The following is a 24,704-nucleotide window of genomic DNA, read 5'->3' as shown; positions in this document are numbered from 1 at the left end:
CACGGCTATGGGATTCGCACAGATTCAGATGGAAATGCTGGCCAAATCACTGACGCAATCGATTCGGCCGGCGGTGCCATTGTTCTCTATGGCAGAGTTTCCCACATGATTTGCCTGCGGGGAAACTCTGCGTATTCGGCCCGGTTTCCGCGCAAGTGGAAGCGGGCCCTCACTAGTCTTTGGAAAACATGCATTTTATAATAAGTCTTATTTAAAAATACAGCTTTTTTAACTAGATTGTATTTTAATAGATTGTATTTTTAACTAATACAATCTATTAAAATGCTACACAATATGTTTCTACCAAGCAAAATCGGGAATATAGATGCACATTGTAACAATGGGGTCTTTCCCTTTTCAAAAATACCCATTCGTTTTTGCAAAATGCTGTGAGCTTGCAGAGCTTCTGTTTTTGGATTCAAGGTGTGTTTGTTGTCTCTGTGGGGCTCAGCACATCTGTGTTGGTACCCAATCAGAGACAGACTTGTAATGCGCTTATCTAGGGGTTTTTTTTGTCACATAATGACTATGCACATACATTCTACCCACATTGTTAAAGTTGGTAAGTTTTCATTGATTATGTTCAGTCCTTTCAAATAATTCCTTATGCAGTTACCATATAAAGATTTTGATTTGATTGGATAGCCATTTCCTGCAGAAGTGCATAGCAAATAGTACATAGTAAAAAAGTAGCTGCTATGCTACCAACTGAATCAGAACTATTTTGTTAAAGGAAAGATGTTTCAAAACACAGTGTCATCCTGAGAGAATGCAACATAATGTTTAATGTATTGAACAGAGCCACAAGTCCGTACAATATAAATATTTAACAATGTATGCAGCAGCTTAGAATAGGTAACAAGCTGTTCATTTAGAATAGAAAAGGAAATCAAACCTCATTCTGTGATATTTTAGTAATCCAAGCTTCCTGTCAGATCTTCAGATTTCCACCAATAACCGTAACCAAGAGCACCCACAGGAAACCAGTCCTACAAAAATCACATATACAGTAATTAGCATTTATTAATCATGTAAATTCAGTAAGTTTTATGCTAGAACTTTCTGTTACAGCAATATATTACAACACCAGTTATGGCTAGTGTAAAACTCCCTATATTCATATAGGATATTTAATGGGAACCAGCATCAAACCTGGGCAACAGCAATTATTTAAGTATAAAATCAGAAGTGGCCTTCAGAGAGAAATGCACAGGTAAAATAAATCAGCAGTTCTACAGACAATGTACCTATAGGGAGCACTGGGAGCTGGAAATGGCAGTGTCACGTTATTTCCCAGGTTTGTGACATGCTTTCTGTAAAATTGAACTAAACTTAATCCCTAGGTAGTCCTCACTTACATTATTGTATTATATTATTCTACAAGGATGTTGTAGTATAAACAATAGCTGACCAGAGCTATGAGAAATAACAGTATAAATAATTCTTATTTCCTGGCTCCCAATAAAAGTCTATTGAGCTTGTCCACCAGAGAGAGAATCACAAACAGAGGTTGTACAGCTATTTGGGTTTCCTGCTGATGTGGGCACAACAAAGTCACTAAATAGCTATTGTAAGCCATACTGATCACGCTGATCCATAAATGAAAACAAAACTTCAAAAATAAAAATTCATGAAATCAGACATCATTTTTTAATACTTATAAGCTATTTTCCTCAGAAAACTCTCTGAGCATGCAAACTGGAAATGGATCTTCACCCCTATGAAGGAGGATTGGGGGAGGAGTCATCCCCAGCTTGTCAACAAGCAGCAGACAGGTAAAACTGCCATTAGGTCAGCGCCTACCACCACCATTTTCCACTTGCTAGTAGTTTACCATCAGTCAAGGCCTGAATTCTAGTTTTGAAGCTATTCCTTTGCTAGGAAACATAATTCACCTAGGCTGAAAGTGAACCTCCAGACTAAAAATCTACTCAGCAGCACAGAAAAGGCTTGATGTTTCTTTAACAGTTTCATAGCATCAGAACTTTGTTTTTCTTACCCAAGCCTCATTTTCAGCTGAACAGAAGATAACCTCCGCCCCATCAAAGAAATCTGCCCAGGCATTTTCTCCCTGATGCTGTGTCTCATGCTCCCTGTCACTTCCTTTCAACCAAAAAGATTGCTTCCCCCATGAAATCACAAACATTTGCCTGTTCTTTTAAAACAGGGTGGGTAAGAGATTAGATTACCTGTCTATTTTAATTAACATAACTAATGTAACTTAAAGAGAATCTGTACTCTAATATTCTTACAATAAAAAGCATACTATTCTATTCATTATTTTCTCCTGTGCCCCTCTGTGCTGTTTCTGCCACTCTCTGCTGCAATCCTGGCTTGTAATTAACAGTTTTAGGCAGTGTTTACAAACAAACTAACCAGCTTCTAATAGGCTCAGCTAAGCATAGTGTGTGAGTCATTCAGAGTATGCAGGGGGCCTGCAGAGGGTGTGTATCGCTTCTACCAATCACAAGCAGCCCTGCACATTCCACACAATCAAGCTTTAGCCCGACAAACAGGACAGAGGAAAGATACATTGATTTATTACAGAGACAGTGCAGTTAGGAAAGACTGCAGTAAGCCAGAGCAGATTAGAACAGGCATAGGAACTTATAGGATAGAAGAACTAAGGCTGAAAAATTTGTTACAGAGTCTCTTTAATGACAGTATGTTTGTTTTCTACTAAAGTTCCTCTTGAAGCAGAACTTTGCACAAAACTAATCAGATTCAGAAGGCTGATGAATATCTACCTGACAGCTTGATTTCATTATTCAAGCTGACAGATGTCAATCACTAACCTTCTAAATGTAACTATGCCTGTGCAAAGGTTCAGTTTGGCGCTTACACTCACTGCAGAGAGAAACAGCTACCGGTACAATGACATATCTCACTTCATATCTCTAGACACCCTGCATATGTATTTGTATAATTAAGAAATGAACTGTGCCGCATGGAATGACTTTCTGTGAGCACCTACTGTCCTGAGATTAAAACCTGTGGCTGTAGATCAGCAAGGTAAAACAGAGCCAAGTAGTAAACCGCCATGCTGCCAATCTTTACTGCAAATAAGAGCGTGCATTTCATTTAGCAGATAGGAGTCACAATCATGACAATACGGATAGAAGTATATTCAATCAGCACTGTAGAACAAAACAGCAATAAATGAGAACTAAATAAGCTGTGCAATCACAACAGCTATTCCTATCTTGTATTGGTTCTGTCTCTCTACCTGATAAAAAAAAGTCTGCTCTCAGCCCTGCATCTTGTGCTAGCTGCTGCCTTTTCTTGTGGCATAAACAGCACTATTATCCTGTAAAAAAAAAAACAAAGGATTGAAGCAGATACCAAATTACTTTCTTCTAATTTTACCTGCAGCAGCAAGAGAGAGCGAATAGCAATATTGTATTCAATACACTAAATTAAGAAGGACTGTTTAAATTAACTCTGCCATGCTAAATATACACGTGAAAACTCAGAGAATGAAATTGTCCTTTCCTCCTCTCATCGCTGTATGGGGCTCTAATTGAATTAGATTTCCATTAGAGAAATGTTTTTTAGATGGCAGTGTCCTCTGGGTATTGGAAAGCTGGATAATATAAGCACTTAAGACTGCAGTATGTAATATATCAATTTCTGTCACAAGCAACCAGCCTGTACCAGACCAACATAAGTAATGCTTCTTGATTGGTGCAGCTGCAATAAGTACAAATCGAGCTTGTAGCAAAATAAGTATATGGAGAAAAATATACATAGCAGAATATGTTTAGCCCGGCCAACAATCAGATGCATAATGGCTGACAACTGGCACACAAGCTACACCAGGTCCGCCTAAGTATTCTCTGTGGCCAAAGATACCATTTCTGCTTTCCTTATAACATCTGTTTTTAGGGGTGTTCATCACTAGGCATTACATTAGACATGAGACTAAAGGTGGCCACTAACAGTCCAATTTCTAACGAAAAAATTGTTTGAGCGATTAGATAATTTTGATCGGATGTGATCAGATTGGTTGTAAAATTGCCACTGATGGGCACAATCAATTACGAACAATTATAAAAACAGTCCTCCAATTGGATTTTCATTGAACCAAAATTTGGATTTTCTTGTTGGTTGTGATAGATAGAAAGCAAAGATTCATGATGTGAGCGATGTATTACGATATTTCACTTACGATGAGAATTATCTGATCGCTCGAACGATTTTTCACTAGAAATTGGATCATTGGTGGCCACCTTTATTCTTCCAACTCCTTGCAAATTTTGCTGAAATATGTATGCAGCTTGAAATTGGTCCAATCAAATGCAGTTGCTGCAAATTTCAACTGGCTGAATTCCAGGTTGTATACAAATTGCAATACAATGTGCATCAAGTCAGAAAAATGTGCAATTCATGCATTACCTCTGTGTCATACTTTCCAGTGGCGGACATACGGCCGTGCAGGCCGTGCCGCCGCACGAGGGCCCCTGAAGTTCCGTTTTCTTCAGGGGCCCATTAAGTATTTTTTTTTTTATTATTTTATTCCCCCCGGGGGGCCCCCGACTCCTATCCTCCCTCCCTCACCTCGGGGGGCCCCCCTCCCGATATGCGCGGCGGGAGAGCGAGCGAGCGAGCGAGCGGCAAATGCAGGAAGTCTTCAGGGCTCTCCAGGCATCCGCTAGAGGCCCAGCCGCTTAGTCTCCAATATGTCTCCAACTGGACATATTGGAGACTAAGCGGCTGGGCCTCTAGCGGATGCCTGGAGAGCCCTGAAGACTTCCTGCATTTGCCGCTCGCTCTCCCGCCGCGCATATCGGGAGGGGGGCACCCCGAGGTGAGGAAGGGAGGGAGGATAGGAGTCGGGCCCCCCACCCGGATAGCTACCCACCCGGCTACCTAACCACCTACCCACCCGGCTACCTACCTACCCACCCACCAGGCTTCCTACCTACCCACCCGACTACCTAACCACCCATCAGGCTTCCTACCTACCTACCCACCCGGCTACCTACCCACCCACCAGGCTTCCTACCTAACCACCCACCCAACTACCTAACCACCCACCCGGCTACCTACCCACCTACCCACCCGGCTACCCACCCACCAGGCTTCCTACCTACCTACCCACCCGGCTACCTACCTAACCACCCACCCGGCTACCTACCTAACCACCCACCCGGCTACCTACCTAACCACCCACCCGGCTACCTACCGGGCTAGTTACCAACCCACCCACCAGGCTACCTACCTACCCACCCACCAGGCTACCTACCTAACCACCCACCCGGCTACCTACCGGGCTAGTTACCAACCCACCCACCAGGCTACCTACCTACCCACCCACCCACCAGGCTACCTACCTACCCACCCACCGGGCTACCTACCTACCTACCTACCGGGCTAGTTACCCACCCACCCACCAGGCTACCTACCCACCCACCCACCAGGCTACCTACCCACCAGGCTACCTACCCACCCACCCACCAGCCTACTAAACTAGGCTACCTATCCACCCAACCACCCATGGGAGCTGCGCGCCGGATGGAGGCTGGGACAGGAGGTCTGCTGCTGCAGGTGAGTAAATGTTTTTGTTTTATTTATATTAGCAGGTGTATGTTCTGGGCAGGTCTGCCACATGATTGCATGTATTTTCTTCGCAAATCTGCCGACATGATTGCATGTATTTTCTGGGCATATCTGCCGACATGATTGCACGTATTTTCTGGGCATATCTGCCGACTTGTTTGCATGTATTTTCTGGGCATATCTGCCGACTTGATTGCACGTATTTTCTGGGCATATCTGCCGACTTGATTGCACGTATTTTCTGGGCATATCTGCCGACATGATTGCACGTATTTTCTGGGCATATCTGCCGACATGATTGCACGTATTTTCTGGGCATATATGTGTATTTTCTTGAGAAAACCTGCACAATTATGTGAATTTTCTGGGGAAAGGGTCACCAAAACTTGGGCCCACTGTCTTTGCATTGCACTTTTCAAGGGAACCTGAGGTGAGAATAATATTGAGGCTGCCATATTTCTCTCCTTTTAAGCAATACCAGTTGCCTGGCTGCCGTGCTGGTCCTCTGCCTCTTATTCTTTCAACCATAGACCCTGAACAAGCACGCAGCAGGTCAGGGGTTTCTGACAATATTGTCAGAACTGAGAAGATTAGCTGCATGCTTGTTGCTGGTGTAATTCAGTTTATTACTGCAGCCAAATAGATCAGCAGGGCCGCCAGGCAACTAGTATTGTTTAAAAGGAAATAAACCCTCACCCCGGGTTCGCTTTAAGTTACAGTTAGCTCCGCCCTCATCCGGTCATTGCCACGCCCATTTTTTTTGCCGCGGCGCTACGCGCCACAGGTTCTATCCACTATTTTTTGCCAAGTGCGCCGCAGGTTGTAACCAGGTCATAGGGGGCCCACAATTACAATTTTGCACAGGGACCCACTGCTGGCTGTGTCCGCCACTGATACTTTCTGTTACACATCACCCATCGATTTACAAGAACAGCTTATGCCTTGGCCATTTGATCAGTATGCAGAAGCATCCACTTCACACTGCTTCTGTTGGACTTTCACTGCTACTGCTTCAGGCAGCATCCCCTGTAGGTCACTGTCTGAGGGCAGACTGAACACTTTTGAGGTTTGTCAAGAAATGTAAAGGGAATTCAATAACTTGTCAAGAAATTTAAAGGGAATCTTAACCTCCTTGCCGGTTACCCCGAGCTCAGCTCAGGGTAACCTGCGCAGGAGGATTTCTCAGGCCCCGCTGGGCCGATTTGCATCATTTTTTTTTGTTACAAGCAGCTAGCACTTTGCTAGCTGCTTGTAACTTCCGATCGCCGCCGCTCGCCACCGAGCCGCCGCAATCCGTCACGCCGAGCCACCCCCCCCCCCCCCGCAGACCCCTGCGCAGCCTGGCCAATCAGGGCCAGGCAGCGCTGAGGGGTGGATCGGGATTCCCTATGACATCCTGACGTCGATGACGTCATCCCGCCCCGTCGCCATGGCGACCGGGGAAGCCCAGCAGGAAATCCCTTTGTGAACGGGATTTCCTGCTTACTCCGATCGCCGGAAGCGCTACATGATTTAAAAAATAAAAAATGTGCTGCGCTGCCTCCTTGCCGGGGGAATTAGACCGGCAAGGAGGTTAAGCTAAATTAAAGAAAATTTTTTTTAACATACCTGGGGCTTCTTGCAGTCCTCTGGAGTCCTACAGTGCCCACAACGCCGGTCCCTTCGGGCCAGTAGCAGCGACCCCTGCTAAGCTGGCTGGCCACATACCACATCATCGCATTCTGCACATGCGCAGTACATGAACCCCGCTACTGTGCATGCGCAGAGTCCTCCCAGGCCACGGGAATGTGATCAGGGTGCATGCAGCTCAAGTCCGTGCATGCACAGTAAGGTCAGCTTTGCAGGGGTCGCCGCTGATGGCCAGAAGGACGTGGACCACCGTGGTGTGCACAGGAAGACTCCAGGGGGTTGCAAGAAGCCGCAGGCAAGTTAAAATCATTTTTTGTTTGACTTAAGTGTCCCTTTAAAGGAATCATCAATCAATCTATGCTCCCCCCATGATATACTTACCCGGGGCTTCCTCCAGCTGCGCTTGCGCAGGCGCAGTATAGGACAACCTTTAGGTCGGCCTCTTCTCCGGCGGGGACCCCAGGTCAGCGGCTGTGAGTGGAGATGTTGCAGTTGACATGTCGGCTGCAAGGGGCTGGAGGAAGCCCCGGTTAAGTATATCAATGAGAGAGCATAGATCGATTGATGTTTCCTTTAAGATGTCCATACATGGGTTGATAGTTGTGGTAGATTTGAGCCCTTAAAAGCGGACCTAAACTTAGAACTTCCTCTCTGCTCTAAAAGGTAAGCAACAGCATCAAAACCTTTAAAGAAAAAACATTTGTTACAGATTAGAAAATGCCTGCAATCTGCAGTGTGTCTACTTCCTGCATTCATGGACGCCGACAAAAGGTTAAAATCCTGTGTTTACATATTAGATGTGCCTGCCGAGGACTGACAAATTTCTGTGCGTACACAGCTGAGAGATCAAATTACACTTATGATTGCTTGAAGATGAGGGGAAATTAGACAGGCTCTTCTCTCAAAAAACACACAGGGTGCATTTCTCTCTGTTTTCCTTGAGTCCTGTGTGAGAGTTCGGGGTCCACTTTAACCACTTAAGTCTATCTGGATGGATATATCCGTCCAGATAGCCTGCCCTGCCGCCGCTGAGCCACCTGCGCTCCCGCCGCCTTCTGTCAGCCCTGAGATCAATGAATGGGAACACAGTTCCTATTCATTGATCTAAGTCCCCGTATGAAAGACCGACAGTCAGCGAGACGGCTCGTTCTTTCATAAATACAATTAAATAAAATACATAAATAGTTACCTTAGGGACTAAACTTTTCTAATATGTGTGTAGTAAGGTATATTACTGTTATTTTTTAAATGACGGGCTTGTAATACGTGATGGATGCAAAACTGAAAAAGTGCACCTTTATTTCCAAATAAAATATTGGCACTATACATTGTGATAGGGACATAATTTAAACGGTGTAATAACCGGGACAAATGGGCAAATAAAATACATGGGTTTTAATTACAGTAGCATGTATTAATTTCAAACTATAATGGCCAAAACATTTCAGTCCATCAAACGAAGTTGCGATCACAATCCTGCCCTCCCAACAGGAGCCTAGGATTTCCCTGAAAAAAAGCAGGAAATAGTGCAATACTGCCTTTTAAAAACACCACGTGCTTCAGTGCTTTTTCAGGGAAATCCTAGGATCCTGTTGGGAGGGCAGGATTGTGATCGCAACTTCGTTTGATGGACTGAAATTTACTGGAGAGTGTGTGTACTCTGTTGAAGTCTGCGGATCCCCAATACAAAAATTGGTGACACTGGTGCTAATTCTTATATTGTTTATATTGCTGTGGAGCGCTGTCCTTTTCTCCTCTGCTGGGAGTGACTTTTGGTTATAATGGCCAAAAACTGAGAAATAATGATTTTTTTCCATTTCTTTCTTAATCTTCCTGTTAAAATGTATTTAGAATAAAATAATTCTTACCAAATGAACCACCCAAAGAAAGCCTAAATGATGGTGGAAAAAACAAGATATAGATCATTACAGTGTGATAAGTGGTGATAAAGTTATTGGCGAATGAATGGGAGGTGAAAGTTGCTCTGATGCATAAGGTGAAACAACACTGTAGGCTGAAGTGGTTAATATAATATCAGATTTATTGAGCTCAGAATGATCATCTGATACATTTCTAAACAATTTTGTACAGTTTAGTACAGACAATGCTAAGGGATGGAAAAAATATAATACAGTATTTTCCCCATTGAAATTGTGGGGAGATTATATAAAATTGCTAACATTTAAAAAAAAATGCAGGAACGCACATGGCAGAAACGCATTGTTTTCTGCACAGACAAGTGCTGTAGGGTTTAATAGAAGCACCAGGTAAGCAAAACTCTTTTTCTTTGTGATGGTTTAGGTTCACTTTAAAGTGAATCTGAAGCCTAAATAAAAAAAAAAATGGATACTTAACTAAAGGGAAGGCTCTGGGTCCTACAGAGCCTATCCATTCCTCTCCTCATCCCCTTGTTATCCCGCAGGCTCCTCCATTTAAATCTACTGCGGGAGGCTTCTGAAGTCTTTGGGAGCCCAAGTGCACGAGAGAGGGAGCTCATGCACGCGCAGTGTGAGCGGCCTGTCGGAACAGAGCAGTCTACGAATGATCAGTCGGAGACTGGTAACGGGGGACCCAATGCAGGAACTACAACGTACCGTGTATCCCCAAGCATTAGCCTTGTCGAGCAGCTGATAAGGAGCGCCGGCGGGGACGAGCGGTAATCGATCCACGCGGACGAGCGGGGACGCGGCGGGAGTCGATCCGGCGGCTAATCGGCCACCGGATTGAGCCGTGTATTCCCACCATAAGACGCCCTTTAAAGCAAACCCAAACTTCAACTAAATACAGTAAACCGGGATGATAAAAAAAATGTAAAGAAAAAAATAAAAAATCAACATCATAGAAATTAATACAAAGCTTGTAAAGCAGTAGGCGATAAGTGATAAGTGGTGTTGAAAGGCAAATCACCTATCCATATGCGTAAAAGCTGCATCCTAACACTCAAGCCGAATGTGTTAACGATGAAGTGTACTGTGTCAGTGTGCACCACGCATATTAGCATCCACCCCACAAGTGTAACATTTCTAATTAAATCAACTGCAAAGTGTGTGTGATACGTGCCAATAATTTTAGTCACATCATTTTTTTTTCTTATACTGGACTTGCATTGCACATAGAAAACACAGTGGCAGATTGTAAGGGCAAATATTTTTACATCAATAGACGTGTACTAATGCTAATTTTTACAGAATCTACCAAACCTACTGAATCAAGCTTTGACAAACACACACCACAGAGTGTTCATTTTGACAAGAAATGATATTCAAACTGCAGACTTCAGTGCTGCAAGAAGTGAAGGACCAGATGCTGCGGTTTCACAAAATCTGTCACATTTAAAATTTGCCATAGCAAGAGTAAACTTTAGCTTCCTCCACAGACACATTCTCGTAATAGTTTATTGCTAGATGTGTAGCCTAATGTGCCATTGCAGCATAAGACATGTCTGGGATTTTCTTGCCGCATCTTTAGCAACAGTTGGGGAACACCAATTATCATTGCCAGATTGTGGCTACCTTTTTTTTTGGCGTCGTCACAAAAGCAACATACACATTTGCAACGGAAGTCACGTAAATGGATTTTTAGAGATCATTTTGGGTGACCTCTGTAGCAGTAAATTTAATGTCCCCACCTCGGGTTCTCTTTAAGTTTTTGCTGAGAGCTCACAATACATTTTTTAATCAAAAGTAATCAGTATTAAAGGAATACTGTAGGGGAGTCGGGGGGAAAATTAGTTGAACTTACCCGGGGCTTCTAACGGTCCCCCACAGACATCCTGCTCCTGCGCAGCCACTCACCGATGCTCTGGCCCCGCCTCCAGTTCACTTCTGGAATTTTAGACTTTAAAGTCTGAAAACCACTGCGCCTGCATTGTCATGTCCTTGCTCCCGCTGATGTCACCAGGAGAGTACTGCGCAGGCCAAGTATGGTCTGTTCCTGCGCAGTACGCTCCTGATGACATCAGTGGGAGCGAGGACACGGCAACGCAGGCGCAGTGGTTTTCAGACTATAAAGTCCGAAAGTGAACCTGGAGGCTGGGCCGGAGCATCGGCGGGCACCGGATTTATTTATTTATTTATAAAGCGCCAAATATTCTGCAGCGCTGTCTGTGGGGGACCATTAGAAGCCCAGGGTAAGTTCAACTCAATTTCCCCGAGCCCCCTACAGTACGCCTTTAAACTCATACCATTTACTGGAACAGGGGTCAGGGACTTGATGGCCTAGAGTGAGACCACAAGACTATGCTCATTCTCTTTAGTAGGCTGCTTGGGGCAAATGAGTATTGCACATAATGCACAGGGATTATAAAAGCTTTGTGGCAAATCTTCTAGAGCCTAGGTTCTCAACATGTGGTACCCATACCACAGGGGGTACTTCTGATGGTTCCAGGGGGTACTCGGGCTTGATATACTTAACCAAGAACAACAAATTTAGAGTTTTCGAAAATGATAAATCTTATTTAAACAACACCAAATTAGTATTTTAGCTAATTTAAAGCAATAGTAAATACTTGGAAATTGTTTAGAACCAATTATCATGTACTACGATTAAATATATATTTGTCAAGGGGTACTTGTGATAATGTTTACTATGCTAGGGGCACTTGGTGAGTTCAGGGCTTTAAAAGGGGTACATACCAAAAAAATGTTGAGAAACACTGTTCTAGAGTACAGAAATGGTTGACTGTAACTTCACTCTAATGTTCTACCATGTATGAATGCATATTCTAAAATAAAAATGCTAGCATTTGGGTTTGTACATTTACTATTTGTAACTATGGCAATGTACACAACAAACAATCCTATCAGGTTAAATAAATTACAGGTCATGAAACAAACAATAGCACATAAAGAAACTGTAAATTATACTATGTGGTTGTAAATTTAGACAGAGAACCCGTATTTGCTTTTCACATGACTTCTGTTCAAAGAATATTTATAGAGGTAGAACCTCCCACAAGTTACACACACAAACACACACCATTTAAACAGAAAGCTCCAAAGCAACCATGTGAATAATTAATTTACTGACTGAAAGGACATTTTAATAACAATATGTTTAAAATAAATACATTTGAATCAAGTGCCTTAAATATTAGAAACCAACTATAAAGAGTAACTGCAAACCCCTACCTAAAGAGAGCTTAACCAGGGCCCCGCAACACACACTTTAGGCATACAAGTCATCTATACATCACACTATATGAAATGTAATATTCTGCTGAAAGCAAAGAGTGAACATTTCATAACTGTGCAAATATGTAATCGCTTAAAGAACAGCTTGTGATCTGGTCATGTCAACTTGTGAATATTGGTGATTTTCTTTCTTGGCATATTGATGTCAGTTATTGACAATTTGTTGCCCACTTGTGATCTATATAAATTAGTATATTTATCTTCTTAATCTATTTTTTCTTTTCAAATTATTATAAAACAATGTAATCTAATATACAGGTATGTATGTAGTCACATGCTTTTTTATGTAGAATTCTGCATTAACCTCCCTACCCCCAAGGTCAGTAAGTATTTGTACGTGTCCCACCTCCTTAAAATGTTTTTTTTTTCAGCTCCATCTGTCCATATGTCAACAATCTGAAATACGAGTTGTTACTACTATGCCCAGTAATTACTGACTCACAGATGTAGAAGGTGAAGGTCTTTACATGTGGGTTTGATATGGCTGTGTAAAACTTAAAGCTATAGGCTTGCTATACACCAGCGGTTCTGGATGCTTGCTTGGCTTAACAAGGTTGAAAAGGGATAATTTGCATATTTAGTTGTAGAAGAAGGCAATTACACCAAGCTTTGCTTTTTTAGTAGGAGGGCTTTTTGGTTCCTTTTATCCCCCTATACATTCCTAGTAGTTTGGGTCACCCTGAGCTGCTTGGTTACTCTGTTGTACTCGTCCAAGCCCTATTTCATACAGCCTTATCAATCCCTGCCATGTACTGATGAGGACCAAAAGTCCAAAACAGGCTGTGACATGTGGGTTTGACATCGCTGTGTAAAACTTAAAGCTATAGGCTTGCTATACACCAGCGGTTCTGGAAGCCTGCTTGGCTTAACAAGGGCGAAAAGGGATAATTTGCATATTTAGTAGTAGTGCATTGAGGGTAACCACAAATGTTCATTTATAACTGAATTATTGCAAAGTTCCTTCTGTTTTAAGAAGGCAATTACACCAAGCTTTGCTTTTTATAGAATGCAGACCAACATGCAGGCTCCCCAAAAATGGTGTGGTTTTTCACAACTCACCAAAGCAGGTCACCAGGTCTGATAAAGGAACATGGTATGAGGTTGATGGTGAGCCTTTTTAACTGCTGCTGGGTGCAGGTATGATATACTGCCTCCTTGTTCTACTCTGCATATAGACAAATTCACCATACTAGGAAACACAGAAAACAAAGGACTCCATCCTCCTTATCCATCACGTTAACCTTGATTTTGCATTTAAATAGGTTGACACCAGCTGAAATTGCTCACTGACTTTACACCAGGCGAAAGCAGCTGAAGGTTTTCTTATTTGGTGTAGAAATGCATCTTGCCTGACAAACAAAAGAAAACCGAATTATATAAAAAGTGCACTTATGAAAATTAAAAAAAAAATAGATATGGCACTACCATGCATTCAAGTGAGTTCTGAACTTATCTGTTTAGCTCTTGGGATATACAGTGGTGTGAAAAACTATTTGCCCCCTTCCTGATTTCTTATTCTTTTGTATGTTTGTCACACTTAAATGTTTCTGCTCATCAAAAACCGTTAACCATTAGTTAAAGATAACATAATTGAACACAAAATGCAGTTTTAAATGATGGTTTTTATTACTTAGTGAGAAAAAAAACTCAAAACCTACATGGCCCTGTGTGAAAAAGAAATTGCCCCCTGAACCTAATAACTGGTTGGGCCACCCTTAGCAGCAATAACTGCAATCAAGCGTTTGCGATAACTTGCAACAAGTCTTTTACAGCGCTCTGGAGGAATTTTGGCCCACTCATCTTTGCAGAATTGTTGTAATTCAGCTTTATTTGAGGGTTTTCTAGCATGAACTGCCTTTTTAAGGTCATGCCACAACATCTCAATAGGATTCAGGTCAGGGCTTTGACTAGGCCACTCCAAAGTCTTCATTTTGTTTTTCTTCAGCCATTCAGAGGTGGATTTGCTGATGTCTTTTGGGCCATTGTCCTGCTGCAGCACCCAAGATCGCTTGAGCTTGAGTTGACGAACAGATGGCCGGACATTCTCCTTCAGGATTTTTTGGTAGACAGTATAATTTATGGTTCCATCTATCACAGCAAGCCTTCCAGGTCCTGAAGCAGCAAAACAACCCCAGACCATCACACTACCACCACCATATTTTACTGTTGGTATGATGTTCTTTTGTTGAAATGCTGTGTTACTTCTATGACAGATTTAACAGGACACGCACCTTCCAAAAAGTTCAACTTTTGTCTTGGCGGTCCACAAGGTATTTTCCCACAACTCTTGGCAATCATTAAGATTTTTTTTAACAAAATTGAGAAGAGCCTTAATGTTCTTTTTGCTAAAAAGTGGTTTGCGCCTTGGATATCTGCCATGCAGGCCGTTTTTTCCCAGTCTCTTTCTTATGGTGGAGTTGTGAACACTGACCTTAATTGAGGCAAGTGAGGCCTGCAGTTCTTTAGATGTTGTCCTGGGGCCTTTTGTGGCCTCTCGAATGAGTTTTCTCTGCGCTCTTGGGGTAATTTTGGTCGACCAGCCATTCCTAGGAAGGTTCATCATTGTTCCATGTTTTTGCCATTTGTGGATAATGGCTCTCACTGTGGTTCGCTGGAGTCCCAAAGCTTTAGAAATGGCTTTATAACCTTTACCAGACTGATAGATCTCAATTACAGTACTTTTGTTCTCATTTGTTCCTGAATTTCTTTGGATCTTGGCATGATGTCTAGCTTTTGAGGTGCTTTTGGTCTACTTCTCTGTGTCAGATAGCTCCTATTTAAGTGATTTCTTGATTGAAACAGGTGTGGCAGTAATCAGGCCTGGGGGTGACTACAGGAATTGAACTCAGGTGTGATAAACCACAGTTAAGTTATTTTTTAACAAGGGGGGCAATCACTTTTTCACACAGGGCCATGTAGGTTTTGAGGTTTATTTCCTCACTAAATAATAAAAACCATCATTTAAAACTGCATTTTGTGTTCAATTATGTTATCTTTGACTAATAGTTAATGGTTTTTGATGAGCAGAAACATTTAAGTGTGACAAACATGCAAAAGAATAAATGTAAACACGCGGGGAAGATCTTCCCCGGTGTTTACATATATACGGCGCTGCGCAGCAGCAGCGCCGTAGAGGAGATCAGCGATCCCCGGCCTCTGATTGGCCGGGGATCGCCGGCATCTGATAGGCTAAAGCCTATCCTATCCGGCGCAGGATGGCTTTCCGTCCTGCGCCGCACACAGGGGACGGGAGAGGGAGAGAAGGAGGCAGAGGGAGGACTAGTGCTGTGGAAGGGGGCTTTGAGGAGCCCCCCCTCGCTAGGCACAGCAGCGCGGCGGCGATCAGACCCCCTCAGCAGGACATCCCCCTAGTGGGGAAAAAAGGGGGGAGGTCTGATCGCCCTGCCTGATTTCTGATCTGTGCTGCGGGCTGAAGAGCCCCCGCAGCACAGATCAGCCAAACCACCCGGAATCCGGAAGTGGTTAAATAACTAAAGCACTCCTTTCGCTCACTTCTGTCAGACCTCATTAACCCCATTAGAACAGCTGAGGCTTGTAAATGGTATATGACAAATATTACTCTGCCCAGTGTGTAAAGTCCAGGTTTTCTTCAGTCAGACATTGCAGAGGTGCAGTAGCGAGCACTGGCCCATGTCATCCAATCAAATCTTGCTCAGTTGGGTTAAGTCAGAACAAAAGATTACTGCTTATCATTTGATATGGATCATTGTACTTTAAATATCCCTCTTATGCTGGGCATACACGGCTCGATTTTGCCGCTCGATTCTCCCGCTCAATTGATTCCCCGCTCAATTCCGCAGGTGATTCTCTTATCTTCCACTAATTTTTCTTATCTTTTTGCTTTGTCTTCAATGTAGAATCGAGCAGAGAAACAATCGGGCGGGAGATCAGACGTGTCGGAAATTATCTATCGAGAGAGATATATATATATATATATATATATATATATATATATATATATATATACATACACACACACAGTACAGACCAAAAGTTTAGACACACCGTCTCATTCAAAGAGTTTTCTTTATTTTCACGACTAGGAACATTGCAGATTCACACTGAAGGCATCCAAACTATGAATTAACACACGTGGAAGTATACTACATAACCAAAAAGTGTGAAACAACTTAACATATGTCATATTCTAGGTTCTTCAAAGTAGCCACCTTTTGCTTTGATTACTGCTTTGCACTCCTGGCATTCTCTTGATGAATTATTATTTTAAAACTATAATGGCTGAAAATTGAGAAATAATTACTTTTTTTTTCATTTTTGCCCCCTTATTACCTTTAAAATCCATACAAAATAAAATTATTCTTAGCAAAAAGTACCACCCAAAGAAAGCCTAATTGGTGGCAAAAACAAGTTATAGATTATTTATGTGTGATAAGTCGTGATAAAGTTATTGGCAAATGAATGGGAGGAGTGTGAAATGTAGAAAAATGCTCTGGTTTTAAGGGGGACACCCCCAGGGTAAGGAAGTGGTTCAACATAGCTGCAATATGTTAGTAATAATGTCACAAACACCCACATTTGATATGAGAGATTACCTCTGGAAAATGCACAAAGTATGAGGATATAAGAAGACAATTCACTTGGCTAGGTATTAACAAAAAGAAATCAGCTTCAGAATAGGTTTATAATTCAGTTTTTGGATAGTGTTGACAGGAGCTTAATAGTTTTGGGGGTGTTATTGCTGTTGGTGTCTCAACTGGGTCGGTATTTTCTTTCTTCCTGGGACCTCCATAGACATTTGTGATCTTAACAGGTGCACTTGAAATGATGGACAACATAAAAACATGTTGAGGAGACAGGAGAGGCCAGTAGCCAATCATTCACTGTAAGCACAGAGCTGGTTATCTGACCCTGCCTATTTCCTCCCTGTGTCCCTGTGGTGCAGATATTATATACCAGCACTGCTGCTACAGATCTGCACAGTCAACTACTGTCCAATTCCTCCCTACTCGGTGTCTAATAAAGTATTTACCATTTCCATAACCTCTTCAGTTTGATTTTTAAAAGCTTAAATAAAAAGTGAGCAATGTTTTCATATTGTAGGTAGGTGAGAGGTGTACATCACTTTTACAAACACACTGGGCGGGGTGTGGGAAGAGGTAAATGCTGTCACGCCTCAGCAAGTGGTTGCTCATAGCAAACCACCAGCTCAGGACACTGACTGCAGAACTGCTTTCCCTTCTAGGATCTTTAGACGTTCCCACGCCATCTAGTGGCTGGAATCTGCTATGCATCCTTGTTTGCATGTGAGTAGGTGGGCGCACCTACCTGGTCTCCAGGGCTGCTCCCATCCAGCCACACAGAGGATTAACTCTCCCCAGGTACGTGACAAATGCTTTATTACATTTTAAACAGGGAAATGGGCAGATAGATGATAATTCTACACGGCTGCATAGCTGGCTGCAAAGAGTTAAGGTCTAAAGAACCGAGGAGGACAACTTTCTGCTGAGAGTTATTCACTAGCTAGGAAACAACCGCTCTCCTGGCTGCTACCAATTTCCTCAATGTATTGTGGGTAACATGACTGACTTTTCCAAAAATACAGAGAATCATTGTAGCAACTACTTGTTATGGCAAAGAAGGGATGGTGTTTTGAGAGTGTACAGGTAGTGAAAGTACAGTATATTTCCCTGTTGTTCTACAGGGTTGCAGCCAAGTACTTTCACTTCACGGAAGTCTGAAAAACCAAGCAGTCTGAAAAACCAAGCAGTCTGGAATTTGTGCATTTAAAGATATTCCACATTTGTAAAAAAAATAATAATAATAATAATGTAATGTTATTGCAGGTTTCAGTGCTATGCAAGTCATGTAACTTAATATTATTGAAATTACATTTCCATCTCAGTTTGCAGCCAACTATGAATGTCTAAAAATACCTGTAAGCGCTAATAGTACTTTTTTCCATCTATATAATCATGACCTTTTCATGTTCTTCCCAAAGTAAGCCCTGTCCAGTAACACCCCAGTCATTTCCATATATTCCTAGATGAGCAATTATCACAATCCATCAGGAAGCAGGAAAATCACCTGCAGCAATTAGAAAACCTCCACACCCACTAATCCTCTGGGCCAAGCTTTAGCTGTCCCTACAGAGGCTATAAAAGTAACCTGAAATAGCATTTGCAAAATTCCTTGCAATCCACAGATTAACTGAAGTAATTTTTTCCCCTCAACCACAAAAGTGGAATACTACTTGAATCCATTTGAATATGTGACTTCCGAGTAGTCAATTATGTGCTGATCAGCTGGATGTGATTTAAAGTCTAAACACCACTGACCAATCAAAACATTGAAACCACTGGCCCAATTATGTGTAGCTCCCCATCTACCACTAAAACAGCTCTGAAACACTAAAGGTGCCCATAGACCTAACAATTATGGGCAGATTCGACAAAGAGACAAATTTATCTGTAATCAAATCTCATTAGAGAGACATTTGTCTTTTTGTCGATTCTGCCCATATTCTACAGGCCGATTCCCGTCCAATTTCATCATGAAATCTCCAGGGAATCGTCTGAGTCCGCACAGCCGCTGCCCCCAGTGTATAAATGTCCCCCCTCAGTGTGCATTTATACATTATATAATGTATAAATGCGCACACGGGGGGGCACATGTATACATTGCGGTGGCAGCAGCGGGGGTTTTGTTGTCGTAGCTTGTTCCTCAAATCGCCGCCATACCGCCGCACACTCAACCAGCAAACTTTGGCCCGACATCTTGCGGCATGCGCGACCGACGGTGCAACCAATTTCCATCCCTGCACTGGTCGCTTTGTCGGTCGGGCATGCACTTGGCGGCACCGGTTTTCATCCTTAAGTGATATACTTTGCAAGACCTCTGAAGGTGTCCTGTGATATCTGGCACCGAGATGATAGCAGAAATCCTGCAAGTTGCAATACAGGGCCTGTAATTATTGTTTCCACCACATTACACAGATGCTTCTAAACTAAAGTCTAGAGGCCAAAGAAAACATGCTTCACTAGACTTAAGCCATCTTCTTTCATTGTATTACAGTCCAGTTCTAATGCCCACAGCAGGTGCTTTTGACAGTGAATGATGTACAGCAAAGGCACTTTGCTTTGTAACTTCACAGCCTCATACACAGCAAGCAGGATATTTGGTGTCTTGACACCTTTCTGTCATTGCCAACTTTTAGCAATCTGTGCTACAGTAGCTCACAATCCACATCAGTGAGCCTTTAAGGGAACCTAAACTGAGAAGGATATGGAGTTTTCCTTTTAAAATAATACCAGTTGCCTGACTCTCCTGCTGAACCTGTGTCTCTAATACTTAATAACCACAGCCCCTCAAGCATGCAGATCAGGTGCTCTGACTGAAGTCAGACTGGATTAGCTGCACGCTTGTTTCAGGTGTGTGATTACCACTACTGCAGACAAAGAGATCAGCAGGACTGCCAAGCAAATGGTATTGTTTAAAAAGAAACATTCATATCCCTCTCAGTTTAGGTTCCCTTTAAGCTCCTATGTACCTGTCACTGATTATCTTTCCTTGAATATCTTATCCATATGGGAACACCACACAAAACCTGCAATTTTGGACATGCTGTGATGCTGTCCTGTAGCCATAACAATGTGGCCCTTGTTAAAGTCACTCAGATTTTTATTCTCGTCCATTTTTCTGTCTCCACCTCTTGAGAGCAATATTTACCGATCACCTATTCCAACAATGTCTGCACCTCTTGAATGCCAGTACTTCTTGTCTCTTGCCAGCATATTGCAGCTGTGTCTCCCAAGTCCCCCATCTAAAGCCATAATATCATCAGACTGGGACTCAAAAGACAAAAGTATATGAAAATGCTGATGAGGCAGGTGACTGCACAGATTTTGTCATTTTAAAGCAGTGGAAAAAAAAAGAAAAAATATATACTCAACTGCTATCCTTTATTGCACGTTGTATATTGCTCTTGGCATTAGTATATTGAGTATGTCTACACTGGAGTTTGCTACCAACTATTTTAAATATATAAATAAACATGCCTTCATTTAATTGGACATAATGTTGCAAAATACTTTGTTCACAATTTTAACAATAAAATATCTTTATTGCTTGTCACTTTTGCAGTTACATAAGCTGCTGAGCAGCCTGGGAAACCGATGAGTAATGGAACATTTGCATATCTTGAACTCACTCTTACCTGTTATTCTCATTCCATTGAAATACATGTCAGGAAAATTATGTGGGCTACAATAACTTTGCCTGCCTCAATAACTTTTCAAATTGTTAAGTTGTCATGACAACAAAAAGAATTATAAATTAGTATTTATTCCTTGATTTAACATATTACCATATTGTCAAAATGCTGCTGATAAAATGTGACTCCTAAGATTAGAATTAAAGCCGATCTCCAGGCAGGCAGATCATAAACACATACTGTAGATGAAACGCTGATGTAAAAGGTCTTTAAGTACCAAAAGATTTTTAATTATGTCCAACTAGTCCTGTAAGTCAGAACAATTCTGAACAAACAGATACTTCCCTGGCCTGGTCACTAGGGGGGTGCTATCTGGAACCCAGAGCCAATGTGAGCTCACCAGCTGCTGCTCCTCATTTGCATGAGGATCACACCACTTGTGGACTTCTTTTATCAAAGTTCTTGCCTTGCCAGAATATTTGGTAGTCAGGTCCTAAGTGCTGCTGAACTTCTGGACACTGCCCTTCCTGTCAATTTGTTCCTGACCTGTAGTCTAACTCCTCCAGCCCTGACCTTTTGCATTTTGATGCTGCTACTGTCTAAATACTATATATATTGTACTGTGTATCATTGTAGAAATGGCTCCATATATTGCATAGTTACAGTTTTGGTGTTTGCTGGGTTACTGCTGCTTGGTACTTTACTGTATATTGTTGTTCTGCTTATGCCTGCTGTGCCTTCACTTTTATGCAGCAAACTTATATGTAATAAACTTTATTATTATCACTACTACTGGATGTCTGGTCTTCGGTACACTGCTGTAAAAAGTGGTCACCTGTTTACTGCATCTATGAAGAGTGGCGCGAGACACTGTATAATACACTCGTACCTTTAAAGCTGAACTCCAGTAAAAATAATGTAATAAAAAAGTGCTTAATGTTTACAATAATTATGTATAAATGATTTAGTCAGTGTTTGCCCATTGTAAAATATTTTAAATCCCTGATTTATATTCTGACATTTATTACATGGTGACATTTTTACTGCTGGCAAGTGATGTAGCTGCTGCATGCTGTTTTGGCAGTTGGAAACAGCTGTAAACAGCTATTCCCCACAATGCAACAGGGTTCACAGACAGGAAACTGCCAGAAGTACCTCGGTACTCAAAGCTTCTTGTGGGAGGGGTTTCACCACAATATCAGTCATACAGCGCCCCCTGATGGTCTGTTTGTGAAAAGGAATAGATTTCTCATTTAACCACTTGCCGACCGCGCACTCATACCGCGCATCGGCAAAGTGGCAGCTGCAGGACCAGCGACGCAGTACTGCGTCGCCAGCTGCAGGCTGATTAATCAGGAAGCAGCCGCTCGCGCGAGCGGCTGCTTCCTGTCAATTCACGGCGGGGGGCTCCGTGAATAGCCTGCGGGCCGCCGATGGCGGCTCGCAGGCTAAATGTAAACACAAGCGGAAATAATCTGCTTTGTTTACATTGTACGGTGCTGCTGCGCAGCAGCGCCGTAAGGCAGATCGGCGATCCTCGGCCAATCAGCGGCCGGGGATCGCCGCCATGTGACAGCCTGTCACTGGCTGCACAGGACGGATAGCATCCTGTGCAGCCCCGATCCCCAGAGGAGACAGACAGGAGAGGGAGGGGGAGAATGTCGCCGCGGAGGGGGGCTTTGAGGTGCCCCCCCCGCAACACCCATCAGGCAGGAGCGATCAGACCCCCCCAGCACATCATCCCCCTAGTGGGGAAAAAAGGGGGGCGATCTGGTCGCTCTGCCTGCACTCTGATCTGTGCTGGGGGCTGCACAGCCCACCCAGCACAGATCACCTAAAACAGCGCTGGTCCTTAAGGGGGGGTAAAGGGTGGGTCCTCAAGTGGTTAAAAGGAGGTATCAGCTACTGATTGGGATAAAATTCAATTCTTGGTCAGAGTTTCTCTTTAACTGCTTGAGGACCAAAGGCTTACAGCCCCCTAGTGACACGGCCATTTTTTTTTACAATTAAGCACACTGCAGATTTAACAGTTCACTGCAGGGCCATACAACTTAGCACACAAACGAACCTTGCTTTCTTTTCTAGCCACTAACAGAGCTTTTGGTTGGTGGCATCTGATTGCTGCTGCCATCTGTATTTTTTGAAAATAAATTTTATTGTTTTCTTTAAAAAATAAAAATGACAATTTTCTTCATAATTTATCCCTCCCCCCGAGAACCAATCCCTGTGATCACCTCTCATATACATTGGCCTATGAGAAGTATTGCTTTGTGAGCCTCTCCTGGGGAGAGTTCAGTGACAGAGCTGTCACCTGTACAATGCTGCACTAGCTTGCAGCACTGTACAAGTATTTGCGTTTTTTTTTTTTTATTTACAGCCTGCCAGCTCTAAACGTGGCTGGCAGGCTGTTTACGGAGTGGAGCTCTGTAACTCAGCTGGGATGCACGCGTTCCCCCGCTAACCTCCACCCCCCTGGACTTGCCACCGATCGCCGTTAGGCGGTCCTGGGGGAGCCACTCTGCAGCCGCTGATCGGCATTAGGCGGTCGCAGAGTGGTTAATCACAGTTTCAAACAGACATTGTCTCACATATTTTGGGGGGGTATTCGGGGGGCACACATTTTTAATGGTATTTTATTGTTATGATGATTAATAAAGTTTTTGTAGATGTTTTTCTTAAATTGGCTTGAATGTTTTTGTTCAGTCGGATCATACTCGCTTATATATATCTCACAGAGTTTGGTTTACAATTGTCTCACATATGTCTAACTAGCCTCAGAGGAAGCATTATTCAATGTGAAACAGCTCTCAGGTTCTATCAACCCCAACTGCGTACCACAATGTCTGACTGAAACTGTGATTAAAGGTACAAGTGCATTGTACAGTGCCCTGCTCTTCTCTTCATAGACACAATCAATCTCTCGGAGCACCAATTGCAGCTAATGTAATGGCTGAAGGAGTGCACCAGGAGGGCACCCTCTTTTCTAGGGGCACTAGGAAAGTCACAGCATCTGCATTACTTTCTGCTATGTTACTGATATTGTATGATAGGTCACTGAGATTATCTTGTATGTCTTATCTATATGAATTAACTTTAAACAAGACAGGTGTATTTAGCTCGGTGGTTTAATAATGTGTTCTTGCCAGGGCACCGGTGGTGACATTCCCAAGAACATTGATTTCTGAAAAATGATGGATTGGGTACCAGGTGGTGAACCAAGAAGGCACCCAAGCAGTTTATTGTTGGAGAGATGGTTTAGATGTCAGCAACCATTGAGTTCATCAAACAAGGGCATCATTAGTGTTCGGTGACGAGAAGGAGGGTTATGATTAGGGGGAAGGCTAGTCTAATGTAGGCCTCATATTAAGGAAGAAGGTTAAAGTTAGGCATAAAGAAGGGATTTTTTTGTCAAAGTTGTTTTAAAATGATGCATCAGCAAGAGGGATTTCCTCAAAGGGGGAAGGTAAGGGAGGCTTTAGTTAAAGAAAGTGAACTGATTACAGTCAGGTGACAGTGGCAGAAATTCTGAAACTGCTCAAAAAGCCAGTGTTGCATGACAGTGACATTAAACAAAGCCAACTTATTTATCAGCATTCAAACTAGTCAAGCAGAATTTACATGCACACAACAACAACTGAAGAGAAAGGGATAAGGATGCTGACATATCTCTTTCTTTTTAAACAATACACATTGCCTGGCTGTTCTGCTGATGCTCTGCATGTAATACTTTTAACCATAGACCCTGAACAAGCATGCAGATCAGATTTTTCTCACAAGATTGGGCACATGCTTGTTTCTGGAGTGTGATTTAGAATCTACTGCAACCAAAGAGGTCAGCAGGACTGCTAGGGAACTAATATGGTTTAAAAAGAAATACATCTAGCAGCCTCCATCTTTCACTCACTTCATGTTTTCTTTAAATGCTCAAGAAATAGTAATACTGAAAGTAGAATCTAGTTTAAAATGCATATCTAAAAAAATAGGAGAAAAATGTGAACTGTTTTGATGTAGCCTAAAGTCTAATAGGAACCTGATGTGGTGTCAGTCATGCCTTCCTAATATATTTAATACGCAGGTTAATTAGCTGTCTTAAGTTTTTTTCTCAAGTCTGTACATCCAGTTCCCGACTGCCT

The 24,704-nt window shown here is 42.6% G+C and overlaps 1 protein-coding gene across 5 annotated transcripts in view; it reads right to left on the bottom strand.

The window, feature by feature from the left end:
• Positions 1 to 24,704, bottom strand: part of CSGALNACT1 (chondroitin sulfate N-acetylgalactosaminyltransferase 1) — a 685,316-nt gene that overhangs the window by 305,711 nt on the left and 354,901 nt on the right. For all 5 annotated transcript variants that reach the window (XM_068233667.1, XM_068233668.1, XM_068233670.1 and 2 more), the window contains one exon: positions 896 to 989. The gene's annotated coding sequence lies outside the window, so the exon portion shown is untranslated. The remainder of the gene's footprint in view (positions 1 to 895; positions 990 to 24,704) is intronic.

This window comes from Hyperolius riggenbachi, chromosome 1 (genome assembly GCF_040937935.1).
Source record: "Hyperolius riggenbachi isolate aHypRig1 chromosome 1, aHypRig1.pri, whole genome shotgun sequence".
In the NCBI taxonomy this organism is placed as follows: domain Eukaryota; kingdom Metazoa; phylum Chordata; class Amphibia; order Anura; family Hyperoliidae; genus Hyperolius; species Hyperolius riggenbachi.
This window is presented reverse-complemented; position numbering and strand designations above follow the sequence as displayed.